Raw genomic sequence first — 6997 nt, 5'->3', positions numbered from 1 at the left:
GGCGGGGCGCCCGCAGCCCCGCAGCCTCTGGGCCTGCGTCGAAACCACTGTCCCCTCCTGCACGTTATCCCGCGCCGGCACAAGTTCGGGCTTTCGTTCGGCTTTGTTCTCGCCCCAGAGATCGAGGCTGAACCGTCCGCGATTTCGAAGGCCGTGGAGAGGGCTCCTCCTCCGCGCTCCTCTGACTTTTCGGTTCATAGTGCTTTTCTGTTCTCTCCCGGGTCGCAGGAAGTTCCCCCCGTCGCCAGAGTCAAGAGCCCTAGCCCGGGTCCACTCCTGCGGCCCTGACCTCGGGCGCGGGAGTTCCTGGCGGCCGGGGCTTGAGCTCCGCATGGAAGCCGTGTGAGACCGCTGCCTTTGTTAGCCCTCTGTGCCCAGGGGGTTACGCTCACTCCAGGTTTAATGTGACAGGACCTGTATGTGTTTATATAAGAAAGACATGGAGCTAAATGCGAAAGTCTGGGGTAGGCCTCGAGTGGGCCTCACCAAATCCCCAGGGGGATTTTGACTGGCCCGCTGGGCGGGGGCTGGGGACCACGGTTTGGGAACTGCTTCGGGGAATACGGAGGTGAATGAGACCCTGCCTTTACCCTCCAAGAGCTTAATAATGCACGCTGGTGATTATCTAAAATTGGCGAAAGTTAAGGACCGTGGCCAGTGCGGGTGTGGCCAGGAGTGATGTTTGTAGTCCCGCAGAGAGTGAGGAAGGGGGCGGTGCTGGAATTGGGCCTCCAGAGATGGGGGACTTGTGATTTTGCAGAGATTCCTGGCGAGGGAAGGATGTGCTCGGAGGGGGAACGTCCAGTTCTTCAGTTTGCCTGAGCGAACCAGTGTGGAGGAGTCGTGCGGCCCGGGGTCCTCCGGAAGGGGTGGTTCTGCCCTCCACAGAGCCTGGGTGCTGGCTGGCCACATGTGAACGGCCTGGCCCGTCTCTGGGCCATTATTCCCACTGACCATTCTGATGGTACAGAAGCATCTAAATGTCCTTGATCCTGTGTACTCAACTCGGTCGTTTGTTTTCTAGAGTGTTCTAGTTGTACATAAATGCCTTGGCTTTGTGTATGCAGTCTTTTTCTCTGTTGATGGAGTATAACTTCTATCTGAATACGTTTGGGGCAGTTTGGATTTGCAGATGTGCCAGTAAGCCTATCATTTTTTAAAAATCTCCATAACTTTTTCCTCAGAATCAATTTAGATCTGCTCAAGAAAGCATCCTTGAGATGATACAAAATCTGACAGCTCCTAAAGAAATTTCGTTTAGTTTTTAAATTATAGTTGACATACAGTATTATATTAGTTTCAGGTGTACAGCACAGTTGATTAGACATTTATGTAACTTATGAAGGGATCACCCCATTAGTCTAGCACCCACCTGACGCCATGCATAGTTATTATAACATTATTGACTATTTTTACACCGTACATCCCCTTGAAAAACCTAAGTCTTACAAGTTGGCCGTTGGCAACCTGTTGCCAGAGACAGTGGGGAGGGCATGTCCAACTCTGGCTGGGGTGTCAGGAGGGCTGCATGTTGTTTAAATCCCTTCCCTGGAGAGTGGATTAATGAAGTGCTCCCTGCCTGCAGGAAGGGCACTGACACTGTCACAGGCCCTGCTCGGCTGAGTGTGTTTTTAAAAATAGCTTTAAAAACAAAGAAGGCATCTATGTATGTAAATGACAGGAAGCTGAGAAGGATAAGTACAAAAATGAGTGACAGAATTGGGATCCAAAGTTCTCTTGACAGGCACTTAGTTAAAACCAGCAAGATGAGATATAACGGGTTAAAAAAATCATTTGAAAAAGAACAGAATCTGACTTCACAATCTTGTGAAAATACTGTGATTTTTGAAAACTTAAACAGCATACTTTTTCAGAAAATTGATGATATTGACTGATAAAAATGGAACAAATGAGAGGAAAATAATGTCTGCTTCATAAAGTGGATGGAAAGATGAGGCTAAACCTCGCCGTCATTTGTGATACGCAGGTGTCACAAATTTCTGAGCTAATGCAGAATGAATGGTAAAGCCCCTCGTCATTTTCACAGTCCCCGAAAAGAGTTATTCAGGACATGTGATCAGACCCATTTCAAATCTGAACTCTTCCTGCTTTCTGTGACTGATCCTGCATCTGTAAAGTGGGACGGTCACCTCCTGTTGTTAACGCGTGGGTTAGAGAGAGTACTAGGTGTCCAGCGCTTACTGCAGGGTGAAGCACGTGGTCAGCAGTGCTTAGCAGATGTCAGTATATGAACTGTTAACTTTAACGGCTGTTTCAAAAGGGGGGAAATGCACTCAAAGGGATTCTGTGAAAAATGCTGTATCCAAAGGGAGGAAATATCACACTGCTCAGGTGACATCAAGTGTATTTTGTTTAATTCTTTGATTTTTGTTTTAAACATCACATCTGATCTTCTTGCCGTCAAGCCTCTTAAGTTTTTATAGTCTGAAGAAAAATGTAGAAAGAACGTGTTACAGGTATACGTCAGAGATGTTGCAGGTTGTGGTCCAGACCACTGTAGTAAAGCAAGCATTGCAGTAAAGTCAGTTGTAATCTTTTTGCTGGTGGAGGGTCTTGCCTTCAGTTGGTGAGAAATGCACCATCTGTGAAGCACGATGAAGCGAGGCGTGCCTAGGAGCGCTTTCAGACACTGCGTCACATTAGTGCTTTCCCTCCCGGCCCTTACACACTTGCTTGCTGAATGGAGTTTACACGCGCGCATGTGTAATCAGAACTTGGCTGTAACCACATGTAACTCTGCCAGCCCCCTGCATGCGCAGATTCCCCACCGCAGGTGACCTCTGAATGACGTAGGTGTTAACTGGTTGAGTCGGTCGAAAAGGTTGAAAAATGTCCTCACGTAATTGGACCTGCACAGTTCAAACCCATGTTGTATATATGTGTGTACGTGTGTATATATATGGTTTACCTAAAAGGAGGTATGTTTGTTCACATCTGACAGAATCGGAACCCCTCAGCTATGTCATACAGAAGTGCAGACTTGATGTCTTAAAGATTGACAGCTTGTATTTGATCATCCAAACAAGGTAACGGTGTCCTGGTTTAAAGTCACTTTGGCAGCCTCTCGGTTTCAATTTTATAAGGTGGTTATTTCACTTACTAGGTTGCTGCACCAGTTCACTTTAAAACTGCTGATCAGCTGTCAAGGACTAGATAAGTTCTTGGCAGGCCAGCTTCACACTATTTCTTAAAAAAACAAAACAAAACTGGAGGTCTAAATATGAAATAAAGTTTAAGATATTAGAAAAAACTTAGACTAATTATAAACTTCAGAGTTAAGCAAGTTAACTCAGGTCATAAAAAATTAAAATAGATTTAACTATGCAAAAATAAGCAATTTCTGCAGGACAAAATACCACAAAAGCAAAAGACAAATTGAGAAAAAATAATTACAATACATTTTACTAAAGGTTACCAGTTGTAATGAGTGAAAGTCTCACACAAGTTAATAAGAAAAAGAGAAAACCCATTAGAAAAACAGTTCAAAGATGTCCTGTCAGGTTAAGGACGAAGAAATGGAATGACTCATCAGGAACCAGGGCTCCGCTCCCTCGGTCACCGTAGAGAAGAATGACAGGTCATTGGTGTGCCATGCTTTCCACCCGTCAGGATTAAGATGTAGTGAGGAAGTAGAGAAATGGACGTTCTCGAGAAGTACAGGAGTGGAAGTTACCACAACTTTTTTTTGAACAGCTTTTGGCACCTGTCAGATTGAAACTGCTCATACCCTTGACCAGCATTCTGGCAGATTAACTAAGGACTTAAGTCTGAGGTTGTTTACGGTGGCATTGTCTGTCACCTAATAAACCGGATTCAGCCTGCATGCCCATCAGTAAGGGAACTGGACAGGTGACTGGTGCCGCTTCCCATGTGGACTAGTGCGCAGCTGTCAGGAAGAGGAGGTGGGCCCAGACGCGTCACTAGCGGTGCCCGTAGAGGGTCGTGTACCGTATGCTTCTACCTTTGAAAACTAAAATGCACATACACAAGAGTGCGTGTTACGTGCCATCGAATCAGCTCTGACTCCTGGCGACCCTGTGATGAGCAGTGTCCATGTTCTGGGCTCCCCGTGCACAGCACAAGAGCAGAGAGGAGAGTGGGCCACATCTGCCAGCGGTGGCCTGGGTGGGCGTGGTGGGGCGGCGGGGCCTTCCTCTCGTGCCTCCGTGCCGTTGGGAAAACGTATCGCGTTTGTAGTTGAGAAGAAAATATGGGTATGAAAAACAGTGTAGGCAAAATATTTGGTCATTTTATTATACATAGCAACCATTAGCTAAGCGGAATGTGATCAACCCGAGTATTTTTCTCAGCATAGTATGTAATTTTCAGTAGACTTATCTTCAGAATGTAGAGAACTAAAAAAAAAATCTAGGTGAGATTAGCTAATGAAAAATTGTCTTCAGTCTTGTTTCATTCTTTATTAGAGTTCTTCTGTTTCGAATTTGGGGCACCTCTTCCAAAGTTTTGGGTCAAAGTCACATTTCGTGCAATGGTTGTAGCCTCAATATTTTGAATTCCTATTTATCCGGAATAGAATGTAAGGTTCTGGCTAATCAGAAGTTTCCTGCAGCGGTCCCCAACCTTTGTGGCACCAGGGACCGGTGCTCCTATGAGAATCTGATGCCTGATGATCTAAGTTGGAGCTGAGGCAGTGATGCCGGCGTGGGGAGCGGCTGCAGATGCAGACGAAGCTTCGTTTGCCCTCCGCTCACCTCCTGCTGTACAGCCCGGTTCCTAACAGGCCATGGACCAGTACTGGTCCACGGACCAGGGGGTTGGAGACCCTGCTTTATAGCATCTATGACCTGTGGATTTTAAAAGAAAGAACCCAGATGCAAACTAAGTGTGATCCTTCGATGGATGCAGAAGGTGTCCCCGAGGCATTCTAGAGCCTGGGGAATCACCTTCGTGGGGCTGAGGTGAGGTTAACGAGATGACCCTGAGATGACCCTCACAGAGTCCCTGGAGCGCTGCCTGTGTGTGGGGGGCGGGGGGTGGCAGTGTGGCTCCTGCTGGGGGCATGGACTGGGAAGCCGGACGCCTGGGTTTGGATCCCTGCTCCTCACTGGCTCTCTCGGGCAGTTAACCTAAGTGCCTCCCCCCCGTTCCTCACCAGTAAGTAACAGGAAGAACAGTATCTGCCTCCCTAGACTACTGTAAGGTTTGCTGCTTTAGAATAGGGAGAGCACTGCACTAGTGCCTGGCGGGCAGAAATGTTCATGACCGTTTTTATGAGCCAGTCTGGGTGGTGGACGACAGCGTGAGGTGAGCTCGTGTGTGAGATTGAACCGCCACTCACAGTGTTCCAGAGTGAGAGAGGAGGGGACGGGCTCTTTGCATCCCACTGTGTCCTCGTTCCCTGGGAGGTGGCGCTCAGTTTGGGGCACTGAGACTGCCTTGTGGCCAGAGGAGGGGGCCAGGCCGGTACCAAAGCTGCAGCCTCTGCTGCGAGGGAGGCTTGCAGGAACTGGAAGTGTGTTCCCCAGGTAAAAGAGACACCCCCCCCCCCAGCGTGAGACATCGGCAGTAGAAAGACTGGATTTAGGCGGGTGGTTTAATTCAGCAGTTGAGATCTGACCTGGCATAGGTGGAAGAGTTGGCTGTCTCCAGATTGGCTTCCTCCCTGCGATGCCCCCTCTCCCAAGATGCCTGGCTGCGGCCCCACCGAAAGGCAGCGCGCATGTCCTGGGCCAGCTCATGCAGTCTCGCGTCTAGGAGAATGGGCTAGACCCGGTACCGTCTGGGCTCCCTTGGAAGTGGCCTGCTGGAGCATGTGGGCTTCTTGTAGGGGTCGGATCCTGGGAGTAAATGGTCATCCTAAATGCCGCTTCGTGTCCTTGTAATGCAGCTCGTTAAATACTTCCCATAGTCTTTATGTCGCTTGTGAAAAACATGAAAGTGTTTGCAGCTACGTCAGTTACTAGGGCAATCCCGAGGGATAAGACAGTAACGGAGTAGACGTTCCTCATTTGCATGAGGAGTATAAAGCGGAAGAGTTACTTTTTGTTAAATCAAGAATTTATCAGGTATTTCAGGTACTTCTGACCAAAAGACTCCTGAAGAAATTTTTTTTACTTGGAGTTTATAAATGTTCATTAAAATTTTTATTTTTGAAAGAGTAGCATTGATACCCTGTTCGTTCCTGCATAGAGACTTAAAAAGATGATATGGCTGAATTGGTTTTTAAATGAGTACATTTCTGTCCTTGAACTCCGAGGAACAGGAGCTAGGGCAGGTTGTCCAGCCAGTGTGCTGACCTTCAGAGCGTGGACGCACACGCCCTCCTCCCTTCTCAGCTGTATGCGGGTTCATGTATTTAATAGCTTAAATAGAAGTTGGAGGGAAAGCTGGAAAATAAGGAATTGGGTTCAATTTTATGTGGAAAGGAATAATTGAGTATAAAACATTTAAGACCAGTACTTTGTTTTGTAAATCTTCAGCTTTTTGGATAAAAGATTTCTCTGAGTTAATCTTGGAGTATCTGCAATGCCTCATTTTCTCCGTAGACAGTTGTTGAACTGGGCATTGTGCTGGGGACACCCCTCAGCCTCTCCTGGTCTCTGTGCTCGTTTGTTTGAGACTCTGGGTGGTTATTGAAGTGGGATCTTTTGAGACCTGTAGACCTTTGAAGAGTCCCTGTAACTTTGAAATTCTATTCTGAGGTACCAAATTATTGTTTTCTTGCTCGAGAATCAGGTTTTTTTCTTCCCAGGATTCACTTTTTAGAGAAAGATTTTAAAATGATTGTTGATTTCAGTAATGAAATTATCAAGACAAGTATTTTTCTCAAAATACCCAGCATCCCTTAAAAATGCCTGTCGGGTCATCTTTCACTGCTTTTATGTTGCCTGTAACTGTTGGGAACATGTCCATATTAAATAACTGTCAAGAAAATATTTTTAAAAATAAAATTTGTCCAACAGAGAGAACATTAGACTTTAATAGCGAACTTATCTCAAAAGTTTCCCCCTTTGAC

At 46.7% G+C, this 6997-nt stretch overlaps 1 protein-coding gene across 1 annotated transcript in view; it reads left to right on the top strand.

Moving 5' to 3' along the window:
- Positions 1–6997, top strand: part of ILKAP (ILK associated serine/threonine phosphatase) — a 35197-nt gene that overhangs the window by 10899 nt on the left and 17301 nt on the right. The window lies entirely within an intron of this gene.

Source organism: Pteropus alecto, unplaced genomic scaffold, assembly GCF_000325575.1.
Source record: "Pteropus alecto unplaced genomic scaffold, ASM32557v1 scaffold143, whole genome shotgun sequence".
NCBI lineage: Eukaryota > Metazoa > Chordata > Mammalia > Chiroptera > Pteropodidae > Pteropus > Pteropus alecto.
Note: the sequence above shows the minus strand (reverse complement) of the source record. Positions and strands in the feature narration are given on the sequence as shown.